The sequence below is a fragment of the Triturus cristatus genome, chromosome 4_2 (assembly GCF_964204655.1).
Source record: "Triturus cristatus chromosome 4_2, aTriCri1.1, whole genome shotgun sequence".
Lineage (NCBI taxonomy): Eukaryota > Metazoa > Chordata > Amphibia > Caudata > Salamandridae > Triturus > Triturus cristatus.
The window spans coordinates 958,851,050-958,865,649 of NC_140586.1; the positions used below are offsets into that span (position 1 = coordinate 958,851,050).

Sequence of the window (14,600 nt, forward strand, 5' to 3'; positions counted from 1 at the left end):
TTTGTGTCCCCAAAAATGTATTGTCATTCTAGGACTGTACACAATAAAAAGAATCCCACACAACAAGGGTGGATAATTCAGGATCATAATATTTGAGAGCTAAAAGTAAGATCCTCAATGAAAAACTCCATCCTTCATAGTACTTACGACAATAGTGCAAGCTGCTGAAGAAGTCTGCTTAGAACCAATGGCCAGTTGAGCCGAACCATCAGTGTAAATGATATATTTGTACTGATCAAGAGGAAGGACAGAAACATGTAGAGGGTGAAGCTGTTCATACTGAAGAAACACTTGCATTTGCAAAGAAGGGTCAAAAACAAAGCTGACATCAGCAGACGTCAAAGACATAGCCCATGGAATCCAACGAGGATGCAGAGCTTTAGAATTAGGAACACAAGCTTTCGTGACCACCTCTGAGGGAGTTTTTAGAATAGCCATTTGCACAGCAGTTGAAAAAAAATTCTGTGGAAGAAAAACACAACTCTGCAGGAGTATACAGATGTGATTTATAAGCAATTGGAACAGTGTCACCCTCATCATATGTCACGTAAGTGACGCCAGGAATGTAAGTCCTGCCAACATTTTAAAAACCAAGCAGCGACTGCAATTTTTTAAGGGTAGACAGAGGTTGCAATTGAGCACACTTCTCCCAAAAAAAGGGGGGGGGGGGCAAAATCGCCAACCCTCATTCGTCAATTCATAACGAAGAAAAAGAATGTCAAGAAACGCAATATGTGATTTTCGCAAAATTGAATTTGTAGCTAAGAGCAGCGGATCACATGATGATGCGATCCGCTCTCGCAAGATGGGGATTTAACTCATCATCCTTAAGGTATATGTCATCGACATAGGAGAAAGTGTCAGGATCAATATCATTCAAAAGGGACCCTATACGTGCCGCAAAAACCCCAGGGCTATTCTTATACCCCATGGGTAGTCTCGCGTATCGCCTCTGGGAGCCGAGGGCGCTGGACGCGGACAGGTCCAAATTCTCAGGAGTCAGGTTATGACTGAAAAATCAATTCAAAATACCTAGTGTAGTCTTGAACTTTTTACGCACAATATTGTTGATCGAAGCTGTACTATGTGTGTTTGCACTGCACAAGTAAGAGTATGACTCTTCAAATCAAATATAATCCAAAACTATGAGGCATGAACTATCAGGTTCCAAAATCGTAAAGAGAGGACTATTCATGGCAGAGACACAGGGTTCAATTACTGCATGGAATTCCACTTGGGTGAGAATCTCTTTTACGGACGCCTTAGTGTCATGTTTAATTGGATATTGAGGCTGCAGCTGAAAAGTGTAAGGTATGGGAACAACATGTAAAGGAAAATCCTTATCCCAACCAGCCTGGTTGAGGTATAAGGCAGGGGCAAAAAGCAAGAGCCCACTCAGAAGCATAAGCATGCTTAGTCTCATCAGGGAGGAACTGCGATAAAGAACGTATAAGCACATCCTCGCCCTGAAGACAAGCTAGAACAAATGGAGGAGGCCAATCGACCTCGGCCAGCAAAATGTCCTAAGAAGACATCACAAATAGCATTTATGGTGCGTCTAATGTCGCCTTCAATCTGAATGTCTACTTGGTAAAGCCTATCAGGTGGAGCTACGTGGGTGGTCGCGAGTTACAAAGGTGTCAGTTGCTTTCGCCTCCAGAAACTGGCGGAGTGTCTGGTGCACTACGGTAACGTCCGTCAAGCTGTCAAGGAGAGTCACTGCACAACTCCTGTCCAGGAGGAGGGTCCTCACTGTCTGGGGCATATTTTCCTGTTAAAGCGGCAACTTTCTTCTTCTGGAATGGGGCTCTATAGGGAGGTGGTTCCTCAGTCTTAACTTTCCTGAAATGAACGAGGAGAACAAGGATCAGGAACCTGAAACCTCTCAGGAGTTTTAATTTTAGAGCAATCACTTAAATCACATCTATGTTCAGAAGCGTCCGGGGGTGGTGACCCACCCCGAGACCTAGCCTTCTACTGTGCACCCCCACCCCGAGACCTAGCCTTCTACTGCTGCTTAGAAGTGTCCCACATCTTTTTAGGAAAGAGAAGACGACCTTCCTTTTCGGGAGGGGGCTTACCCTGATAGTGAGTCGATGGCCTGACCTCCAAGTTATTACGACCTAAGGATGTAATAACATCAGCAATAATAATTGGCAACTCACGTTCACAGTCCACGTCAGCCACAGCTGAAAGGTGTTGACGGACCATTAAGTATGCAGCTTCACCTGTAATATTAGCAAGAATAATTTCAGAAACTAAGGGAAAAATACTGAGTAGTTTAATCCTCAAATCCAAGGCAGGACCTGCGCCATGTTTGTTCTGTAGTTGTTTGAGAATGCTCAGAAGAGCGCTCATCGAGGTGGTCCCATAATGGCCATAATGAAGTGCATACACCAAGGCAAACCCCATCCCCCAGGAGTTGCAGTCAGCCAAGTGGGGGGGTGGGGGTGTGGGGGGGAATCAGACCACCAGGCAAGCACATATTAAGGATCCTGTGTTTTTCAACAGGACCCGTGAGAGGGAAAACTGCATGAAGCTGATCAATTTTCTGAGCAATCCAAAACGGAAGTTCCTCACGATTCTGAGAACGTTTGCCCATCACCGAATTAATAAGAGCGGGACTAATAAGGCCTCTGCCATGCGCAGCCTGCAAAGGAGGTCCAGCCCCAGGCGGAGTCACCAGAGAAGCACGGGCAATAAATTGGATCAGTCTTCTATAGAGGAGAACAAACTGAGCATTTAATAAACGTACATTTGCCAAATTGGCGTTAATATAATTAGGATATTGAGCAAAACAAGACAAAACAGGCCATGTGACCTCATCGATACTTAAGGGGCCCATTCGAACAGTTTCAATAGGATGGTGTAGGGCACCATTAAACCAAATCTGGTGCTCCCAGGCTGTAAGAGGAATTTCAACAACCACATAAGGGCAATAAGCTGCTGGAACAGCGGCAGGAGTGTAATGATGAAAAGCATTATCATTCGCATTCACTGCAGAAAACATAACCCAGGAGTCAAAAACTTCAAAACGATCCGCAGGTTCCACCTCAACCACACAAACAATGGCAGATTCCGAAATGGGGACTCAAATGTTGAGGAATCGCCGCACGGCAATGAGCCGGAATCGCAACCGGTTGAACTATTATTCAGAACAAAGAGATTCAATGGTCAAAAACCTTTTAAAATTCATGATTGAAAAAACCTACAGCAATAGGTATTCCTTACAAACCACGGACGTCTCTGGGAATCGACAGAGTATTGTGGACAAGCATAATCGCTATTCAGGGGTCCCATGTATAAGTATCAGACCAAACATTGGTAACGCCATGTTGCAGGGATTCTGTGGAGGCACTGAACTATGCTTGGGATCACGGAACCTTAGTAGCAGGGACTGAGCCCTCCTACCACCATAGTACCCATTAGCTGTAGTGCCTCACTTGCTCTCCTACTCACTCACAGAGGAACAAGTGACTAGACACCCCAGAACACAACACTCCAGACCCTCTCAGGAATTGCGGTTACAGGACACACCCTTTCGCTCTCACACTCGTACACAATAAGATCTGACAGAGACACAATAAAGTTTAAAATATTTATTTTAACTATTGCGCTCTAGTATGCAGTATACGTGCCACAATAAGTAAGAAAATGCCTAACACAAATATGGTTAGCATAGTTAGTAGTACATAAATCATAAAAGGAGCTGTCATTTTGTAAGACAGGGTAGCCTACCCTCCCCTCCCCTCCCCTTCTACAGAAACAGCCAGGATAGCTTGACTCCAGTGGCATGGAGAGCACAGGACCCATGTCTGGGCATATCCGTCCCACTCGGGGTGACAAATGCAAGCAGAACAATTGATGGACAGAATGCAGAACAATGTGCCACTGGAATCAAGCTATCCTGGCTGAAGAGGGGTGAAACCCCGAAACCGGTCCTAGGATGCTTGTTTCCGGTCCAGGGAGGACCTGGCTTGGCAGTTCGGGCTGGACTGTTCCCATGAGGCACAGGGTCAAGACTGATTTGCATATGGCCATGTCTGAACTGGGGTGGCATGGTGAGCAAAATAATGATGGATATAACCCAGATCTCTTGACTGGGAGTGAATGTTTTGATTTGTTCTGCATTCCGTCCATCAATTGTGTCTTTTGCTCTTGGTGTTCTCGGCAGACACCGTACCTTAGCATACACAGATGAAATTCTACATCTCAGGTGCGGTCACGATTTCTTCCCAGGAGAGATCCCTCTCCAAGGTTCCTTTTACCCATCTGTGCACACATAGGACAAAAAATACGTGTTCCTAAATAACAACTGCATTTGTATGTTTTGTCTAGGTGCTAGGTCTGATCAGAACAGAATAACAAGGGGCTTTGTTGTTTGACCTGGTCTACCGTGTTCAGACTAAAACCCAGGAAAGAACAGAACAAGAAAACAGCAGCAGGTTCTGTGTAAAAGTACAGCGTTCCACAAAGCAAAATACGTTTGTATAGTAACGTGCGCAAAGCAGAGGGCAGTCTGCAACGTGCTCATGCTAACATAGGGAAAATGACAATGGGCCTGCACGGGACATATAACACTACTAGTACCATATACAATTACATTATAGGCCTTAGTTATGATTTCACATCATGAGTCTGCACATATTGTCTGCTATGGATCTTCCCAATAGGACATTTCGATCTGCTCTATCAACAGCATTATCAACCAATCCACCAGCCCCCTCCATTCAATTTATTATCCATTATACATCCGCTCCGTGCTCCCTGAAGCTCTGCGCTTCCTCCCCGACACTCTGTGCTCCTTGGCGCTCTGTGCTACCCGAAGCTCTGTGCTTCCTGAAGCTCTATGCTCCCCGACGCTCCATGCTGCCTGACGCTCCATTCTCCCTGCTGCTCCAAGACATTCCTGCTCCCTGCCCCTCCCCGACACTCCTGCTCCCCGATGCTCCCAGACACTCCTGCTCCCCGACGCTCCCAGATACTCCTTCTCCCTGACACTCCGCGCTCCCTCCCAGACACTGTGCTCCATGACACTCCGCGCTCCCTCCCAGAGACTGTGCTCCATGACACTCCGCACTCCCTTCCTGACACTCCTGCTGCCCGACACTCCATGCTCCTGGACGCTCCGTGCTCCCTGATGCTCCCAGACACTCCATGGTCCCCAACACTCCTACTCCCTGACCCTCCGAGACACTCCTACTCCCTGATGCTCCCAGACACTCCTACTCCCTGATCCTCTGTGCTCTCTGATGCTCCCAGATACTCCTGCTCCCCGACACACCCTGCTAGCCGACGCTTTGTGCTCCCTGACACTTCCCGATATTCCTGCTCCCAGACACTCAGCGCTCCCTCTATGACACTCTGTGCTCCATGACACTCTGTGCTCCATTCCCGATACTACTGCTCCATGACACTCTGCGCTCCCTGACGCTCCGTGCTCGGACGCTTCCAGACACTCCTGCTCCGTGGCGCTCCCAGACACTCCTGCTCCCTGATGCTCCCAGACACTCCTGATCCCTGATGCTACCAGACACTCCTGCTCCCTGATGCTCCCAGACGCTCCTGCTCCCGCAACGCTCCGTGTTCCCTGACACTCCCAGATACTCCACGCTCCCTGATGCTCCATGCTCCATGGAGCTCTCAGATACTCCTGCTCCCCGACACTCGGCGCTCCCTCCCCGACACTCTGTGCTCCATGACACTCCGCACTCCCTTCCTGACACTCCTGCTGCATGACACTGCGCTTCGTGCTCCCCGACGCTTCCAGACACTCTTGCTCGCTCACGCTCCCAGACACTCTGCGCTCCCTGATGCTCTATGCTCCCTGACACTCCCAGACACTCCTGCTCCCAGACACTCCATGCTCCCTGATGCCCCGTGCTCCCTGATGCCCCGTGCTCCCTGATGCTACCAGACACTCCTGCACCCTGACGCTCCTGGACACTCCATGCTCCCTGACGCTCCATGCTTCCTGCCGCTCCCAGATACCCCTGCTCCCTGAAGCTCTGGGCTTCCTCCATCACACTCTGGGCTCCGTGGCGCTCTGTGCTACTTGAAGCTCCGTGCTCATTGACCCCTCCATGCTCCCTGAAGCTCCTTGCTCCCCGACGCTCCTGCTCCCTGAAGCTCTGTGCTCCCTGACGCTCCGTGCTCCTTGACGTTCCAAGATACTTCTGCTCCCTGATGCTCTGTGCTCCTTGACGCTCCCCGACACTCCTGCTCCCTGACGCTCCATGCTCCCTGATGCTCTGTTCTCCCTGACTCCCACACTCCTGCTCCCTGACACTCCCAGACACTCCTGCTCCCTGATGCTCCCAGACACTCCTGCTCCATGATACTCCACACTCCCTACCCGACATGCTGTGCTTCATGACACTCTACGCTCCCTTCCTGACACTCCTGCTGCCCGACGCTCCATGCTCCCCGACACTCTGTGCTCCCTGGCACTCTGTGCTCCTCGACGCTCCCAGACGCTCCTGCTCCCTGACGCTCCATGCTCCCCGACACTCCCAAATACTCCTGCTCCATGACACTCCACAATCCCTACCCGACATACTGTGCTCCATGAAGTTACGCACTCCCTTCCTGACACTCCTGCTCCCCGACACTCCGTGCTCCCTGACGCTCCGTGCTCCCCGACGCTCCGTGCTCCCCAACGCTCCGTGCTCCCCGACGCCGTGCTCCATGACGCTCCCAGATGCTCCATGACACTCCTGCTCCCTGGCGCTCCCAGACACTCTGTGCTCCCTGATGCTCCATGGTGCTCTCAGATACTCCTGCTCCCCGACACTCCGCACTCCCTTCCAGACACTCTGTGCTCCATGACGCTCTGCACTCCCTTCCAGACACTCTGTGCTCCATGACGCTCTGCACTCCCTTCCAGACACTCTGTGCTCCATGACGCTCCGCACTCCCTTCCAGACACGCTGTGCTCCATGACACTCCTGCTTCATGACACTCTGTGCTCCATGACGCTCCGCACTCCCTTCCAGACACTCTGTGCTCCATGACGCTCCGCACTCCCTTCCAGACACGCTGTGCTCCATGACACTCCGCACTCCCTTCCAGACACTCTGTGCTCCATGACACTCCGCACTCCCTTCCAGACACTCTGTGCTCCATGACACTCCGCACTCCCTTCCTGACACTCCTGCTCCATGACACTCTGTGCTCCGTGCTCCCTGATGCTCTGTGCTCCCGGACGCTCCCAGATACTCCTGCTCCCAGACACTCCACGCTCCCTACCTGACACTCTGTGCTCCATGACGCTCCGCACTCCCTTCCAGACACTCTGTGCTCCATGACGCTCCGCACTCCCATCCAGACACTCTGTGCTCCATGACGCTCCGCACTCCCTTCCAGACACTCTGTGCTCCATGACGCTCCGCACTCCGTTCCAGACACTCTGTGCTCCATGACGCTCCGCACTCCCTTCCAGACACTCTGTGCTCCATGACGCTCCGCACTCCCTTCCAGACACTCTGTGCTCCATGACGCTCCGCACTCCCATCCAGACACTCTGTGCTCCATGACGCTCCGCACTCCCATCCAGACACTCTGTGCTCCATGACGCTCCGCACTCCCTTCCAGACACTCTGTGCTCCATGACGCTCCGCACTCCCTTCCAGACACTCTGTGCTCCATGACGCTCCGCACTCCCATCCAGACACTCTGTGCTCCATGACGCTCCGCACTCCCATCCAGACACTCTGAGCTCCATGACGCTCCGTACTCCCATCCAGACACTCTGTGCTCCATGACGCTCTGCACTCCCCTCCAGACACTCTGTGCTCCATGATGCTCCGTACTCCCTTCCAGACACTCTGTGCTCCATGACGCTCCGCACTCCCTTCCAGACACTCTGTGCTCCATGACGCTCCGCACTCCCTTCCAGACACTCTGTGCTCCATGACGCTCCGCACTCCCTTCCAGACACTCTGTGCTCCATGACGCTCCATGACACTCCAGCTCCATGACACTCTGTGCTCCATGACACTCTGTGCTCCATGACACTCCGCGCTCCCTTCCAGACACTCTGTGCTCCTTGACGCTCCGCACTCCCTTCCAAACACTCTATGCTCCATGACCCTCCGCACTCCCTTCCAGACACTCTGTGCTCCATGACGCTCCGCACTCCCTTCCAGACACTCTGTGCTCCATGACGCTCCGCACTCCCTTCCAGACACTCTGTGCTCCATGACGCTCCGCACTCCCTTCCAGACACTCTGTGCTCCATGACGCTCCGCACTCCCTTCCAGACACTCTGTGCTCCATGACGCTCCGCACTCCCTTCCATGACACTCTCTGCTCCATGACACTCTGGGCTCCATGACACTCTGGGCTCCATGACACTCTGGGCTCCATGACACTCCGGGCTCCCTTCCAGACACTCTGTGCTCCATGACGCTCCGCACTCCCTTCCAGACACTCTGTGCTCCATCACGCTCCGCACTCCCTTCCAGACACTCTGTGCTCCATGACGCTCCGCACTCCCTTCCAGACACTCTGTGCTCCATGATGCTCCGCACTCCCTTCCAGACACTCTGTGCTCCATGACGCTCCGCACTCCCTTCCAGACACGCTGTGCTCCATGACACTCCTGCTTCATGACACTCTGTGCTCCATGACACTCTGTGCTCCATGACACTCTGGGCTCCATGACACTCTGGGCTCCATGACACTCTGGGCTCCATGACACTCTGGGCTCCATGACACTCTGGGCTCCATGACGCTCCGCACTCCCTTCCAGACACTCTGTGCTCCATGGCGCTCCGCACTCCCTTCCAGACACGCTGTGCTCCATGACGCTCCGCACTCCCTTCCAGACACTCTGTGCTCCATGACGCTCCGCACTCCCTTCCAGACACGCTGTGCTCCATGACGCTCCACACTCCCTTCCAGACACTCTGTGCTCCATGACGCTCCGCACTCCCTTCCAGACACTCTGTGCTCCATGACGCTCCGCACTCCCTTCCAGACACTCTGTGCTCCATGACGCTCCACACTCCCTTCCAGACACGCTGTGCTCCATGACACTCCTGCTTCATGACACTCTGTGCTCCATGACGCTCCGCACTCCCTTCCAGACACTCTGTGCTCCATGACGCTCCGCACTCCCTTCCAGACACTCTGTGCTCCATGACGCTCCGCACTCCCTTCCAGACACTCTGTGCTCCATGACGCTCCGCACTCCCTTCCATGACACTCTCTGCTCCATGACACTCTGGGCTCCATGACACTCTGGGCTCCATGACACTCTGGGCTCCATGACACTCTGGGCTCCATGACACTCCGGGCTCCCTTCCAGACACTCTGTGCTCCATGACGCTCCGCACTCCCTTCCAGACACTCTGTGCTCCATCACGCTCCGCACTCCCTTCCAGACACTCTGTGCTCCATGACGCTCCGCACTCCCTTCCAGACACTCTGTGCTCCATGATGCTCCGCACTCTCTTCCAGACACTCTGTGCTCCATGACGCTCCGCACTCCCTTCCAGACACGCTGTGCTCCATGACACTCCTGCTTCATGACACTCTGTGCTCCATGACGCTCCGCACTCCCTTCCAGACACTCTGTGCTCCATGACGCTCCGCACTCCCTTCCAGACACGCTGTGCTCCATGACACTCCGCACTCCCTTCCAGACACTCTGTGCTCCATGACGCTCCGCGCTCCCTTCCAGACACTCTGTGCTCCATGACGCTCCGCACTCCCTTCCAGACACTCTGTGCTCCATGGCGCTCCGCACTCCCTTCCAGACACACTGTGCTCCATGACGCTCTGCACTCCCTTCCAGACACTCTGTGCTCCATGATGCTCCGCACTCCCTTCCAGACACTCTGTGCTCCATGACGCTCCGCACTCCCTTCCAGACACTCTGTGCTCCATGAGGCTCCGCACTCCCTTCCAGACACTCTGTGCTCCATGAGGCTCCGCACTCCCTTCCAGACACTCTGTGCTCTATGACGCTCCATGACACTCCTGGGCTCCATGACACTCTGGGCTCCATGACACTCTGGGCTCCATGACACTCTGGGCTCCATGACACTCTGGGCTCCATGACACTCTGGGCTCCATGACACTCTGGGCTCCATGACACTCTGGGCTCCATGACACTCTGGGCTCCATGACACTCCGGGCTCCCTTCCAGACACTCTGTGCTCCATGACGCTCCGCACTCCCTTCCAGACACTCTGTGCTCCATGACGCTCTGCACTCCCTTCCAGACACTCTGTGCTCCATGACGCTCCGCACTCCCTTCCAGACACTCTGTGCTCCATGACGCTCCGCACTCCCTTCCAGACACTCTGTGCTCCATGACGCTCCACATTCCCTTCCAGACACTCTGTGCTCCATGACGCTCCGCACTCTCTTCCAGACACTCTGTGCTCCATGACGCTCCGCACTCCCTTCCAGACACGCTGTGCTCCATAACACTCCTGCTTCATGACACTCTGTGCTCCATGACATTCCGCACTCCCTTCCAGACACTCTGTGCTCCATGACGCTCTGCACTCCCTTCCAGACACGCTGTGCTCCATGACACTCCTACTTCGTGACACTCTGTGCTCCATGACGCTCCGCACTCCCTTCCAGACACGCTGTGCTCCATGACGCTCCGCACTCCCTTCCAGACACTCTGTGCTCCATGACGCTCCGCACTCCCTTCCAGACACTCTGTGCTCCATGACGCTCCACACTCCCTTCCAGACACTCTGTGCTCCATGACGCTCCGCACTCCCTTCCAGACACTCTGTGCTCCATGACGCTCCACACTCCCTTCCAGACACTCTGTGCTCCATGACGCTCCGCACTCTCTTCCAGACACTCTGTGCTCCATGACGCTCCGCACTCCCTTCCAGACACGCTGTGCTCCATGACACTCCTGCTTCATGACACTCTGTGCTCCATGACATTCCGCACTCCCTTCCAGACACTCTGTGCTCCATGACGCTCCGCACTCCCTTCCAGACACGCTGTGCTCCATGACACTCCTACTTCGTGACACTCTGTGCTCCATGACGCTCCGCACTCCCTTCCAGACACGCTGTGCTCCATGACGCTCCGCACTCCCTTCCAGACACTCTGTGCTCCATGACGCTCCGCACTCCCTTCCAGACACTCTGTGCTCCATGACGCTCCACACTCCCTTCCAGACACTCTGTGCTCCATGACGCTCCGCACTCCCTTCCAGACACTCTGTGCTCCATGACGCTCCACACTCCCTTCCAGACACTCTGTGCTCCATGACGCTCCGCACTCCCTTCCAGACACGCTGTGCTCCATAACACTCCTGCTTCATGACACTCTGTGCTCCATGACATTCCGCACTCCCTTCCAGACACTCTGTGCTCCATGACGCTCTGCACTCCCTTCCAGACACGCTGTGCTCCATGACACTCCTACTTCGTGACACTCTGTGCTCCATGACGCTCCGCACTCCCTTCCAGACACGCTGTGCTCCATGACGCTCCGCACTCCCTTCCAGACACTCTGTGCTCCATGACGCTCCGCACTCCCTTCCAGACACTCTGTGCTCCATGACGCTCCACACTCCCTTCCAGACACTCTGTGCTCCATGACGCTCCGCACTCCCTTCCAGACACTCTGTGCTCCATGACGCTCCACACTCCCTTCCAGACACTCTGTGCTCCATGACGCTCCGCACTCTCTTCCAGACACTCTGTGCTCCATGACGCTCCGCACTCCCTTCCAGACACGCTGTGCTCCATGACACTCCTGCTTCATGACACTCTGTGCTCCATGACATTCCGCACTCCCTTCCAGACACTCTGTGCTCCATGACGCTCCGCACTCCCTTCCAGACACGCTGTGCTCCATGACACTCCTACTTCGTGACACTCTGTGCTCCATGACGCTCCGCACTCCCTTCCAGACACGCTGTGCTCCATGACGCTCCGCACTCCCTTCCAGACACTCTGTGCTCCATGACGCTCCGCACTCCCTTCCAGACACTCTGTGCTCCATGACGCTCCACACTCCCTTCCAGACACTCTGTGCTCCATGACGCTCCGCACTCCCTTCCAGACACTCTGTGCTCCATGACGCTCCGCACTCCCTTCCAGACACTCTGTGCTCCATGACGCTCCACACTCCCTTCCAGACACTCTGTGCTCCATGACGCTCCGCACTCCCTTCCAGACACTCTGTGCTCCATGTTATGTTATGTTATCAGTTTTGTAAAGCGCAAACAGCTGCCCTCGCAACGGGGCGTCCCGGCGCTGGAACCATAACACAACCAACTGAAACAAGGGGAAGGGAGGGACCTAACAGGGGGGGAAGAGATAGGTTTTAATAGTTCTGCGGAAAGCTAGAATGTTGTCCATGCATCGGATATTGAGGGGAAGGGAGTTCCATAGTTTGGCCCCCAGTAGTTTGAAGGAGCGCCCTCCGATGCGGCAAAACTTAGTGTAGGGCACCATAGCTAGGTGTTGCCCCATGGACCTGAGGTTCCGTTTGGGAGAGTAGGGGGTCAGCAGTGAGCGGAGTAGCTCCGGGCCTTCGTTCCTCATGATTTTAAAGGCGAATATGAGGGCTTTGAACTGGATGCGGGCTTCCATGGGTAACCAATGTAGTCTGTGAATGGTCGCTCTCGCCGAGCATCTTTTAGGGAGACCTACTATGGCCCTTGCCGCCGAATTTTGTATCCGTTGGAGTCTCTTAACTTCAATTTTATTAGCTCCTAACAACAATACACTCGCGTAGTCCAGTCTGGACAGAATGGTAGATTGTACGATGAGTTGTCGAGTTTTGGAATCAAAATAGCCTAAGATGGGGGTGAGGCTTCTCAGTAGGCCAATGCAGGTTGCGGCAACTTTTTTTGTGTGCGACTGGAAGCTAAGCGCAGAGTCTAGCCATACTCCCAGGTTTTTCGCTAGAGTCTTAGGGGGGGGTGCTGGGCCCAGTGATTGGGGCCACCAGAGGTCATTCCAGTTGTTACTATTTTTCCCCATTATCAGCACCTCTGTTTTGCCGCCGTTGAGTTGAAGGCAATTAGCCGTCATCCATTTAGCAACGGCGGTCAGACCATCCCTGAATCTAGTGGCATCGGGGGAGGGGGCATGGTTGATGCTGATGACCAGCTGTGTGTCGTCGGCGTACGACACCATTGTGAGGCCCCATTTTTTGGCAACCTCCGCCAGGGGTTGCATGTATAGGTTAAACAAGGAGGGACTGAGGGCAGAGCCCTGTGGAACTCCTTGTCCTATGTGTTGGGGTTGGGAGATAAACGGGGGGGCGGATACCCTAAACGATCTGTTGGTTAGGAATGATCTGAACCATTGGAGTGCCGCGTCTCTGATACCTATGTTTTCTAGGCGTTTCAATAGGATGGCATGGGAGACCGTATCAAAGGCCGCGCTGAGATCGAGTAGAATCAGCGCGGCATTTTTGCCGGAATCCATAATTTCCCGTAAACTTTCTGTGGAAGTTAGGAGCGCGGATTCCGTGCTGTGGCCCGGCCTGAACCCGTGCTGGGAGGGGTCCAGGATGTTGTTTTTCGCCATGTGCTCACTTAGGATTTTGTTAGCGTGGGCTTCTGCCAGTTTCGCGACCCATGGGAGCAGCGAAACGGGCCGGTAGTTTTCCGGTTTAGCTGGGTCTAGGGAGGGTTTTTTTATGATCGGTGTTACCCAAGCCTGTTTCCAACAGGTGGGGACCGTAGCCGTGGCAAAAGAAAGATTAAGGAGTGAGGTCAAGGGTGGGAGGAAGAGTTCCAAGGCTTCCAGAAAATGAGTAGGCCTCATCGGATCTGTGGGAGCGCCCGATTTCACCTTCCTACAGAGTTTAGAGAGTTCTTCACCGGAGATGGCGGGTATGCGTGTGAGACTAGAGTCTCCGAGGATGGTAGTGGGAGGGTTGATGTCCTCTGGGCTATCCTGGGGGAATGCGTTGTAATTTTTTTTCACTTTCTCCGTGAAGAAGGTGGCTAGGTCTTCACATTGTTGAGTGGAGGTAATGTGAGACGCCGGCTTGTTTTCTAGTTGTAGTTTTTGCACGATTTGGAAGATCGTTTTCGTGGGGTTAGGGCTAGCCTTTATCTCAGTGGCGTAGAAGGCAGCACGGGCTACCCGGATTGCCTTATGATATATTTTAAGAGTGGTCAAATATGCATCTTTATCTTCCTGCTTGTACTCCTTTCTCCATTGTCGCTCCATTTTTTTACAGCCTTTCCTCATTATTTTGAGGTTCTCATTGTACCAGGGATTGGAAGGGGTGCTACGCCCTTTGGTCCACTTCGCTGGTATAATGACGTCCAGTCCCTTGGTAATCCAGTTCTGGAAGGATATATATGATTTCTCAATATCGTCTATATCCTCCAGGTTAGGTCTCCCCAAACTCGCTGCAAGATCATATTGTTGGAGTTTGTGCCAAGGTCGTTTTAGGCAGGAAGTTGGAGGCTTTTTTATGACATAGTGGTTATTAGGGATGGAGAAGGTTACTAGTGAGTGGTCCGTCCAGGCCATGGGTGTAGGATCATCCGCACTGGCTTCCGGAATGTTCGTAAACACTGGGTCCAGCAGATGGCCCGCAACGTGTGTAGGGGTTCGGATCAGCTGAATTAGCTGAAGAGCGGC

General features: G+C 53.5%; 1 protein-coding gene across 7 annotated transcripts in view; it reads right to left on the reverse strand.

Annotated features, from left to right (window-relative positions):
* CCDC24 (coiled-coil domain containing 24) overlaps nt 1-14,600 on the reverse strand; it is a 219,511-nt gene that overhangs the window by 36,096 nt on the left and 168,815 nt on the right. The window lies entirely within an intron of this gene.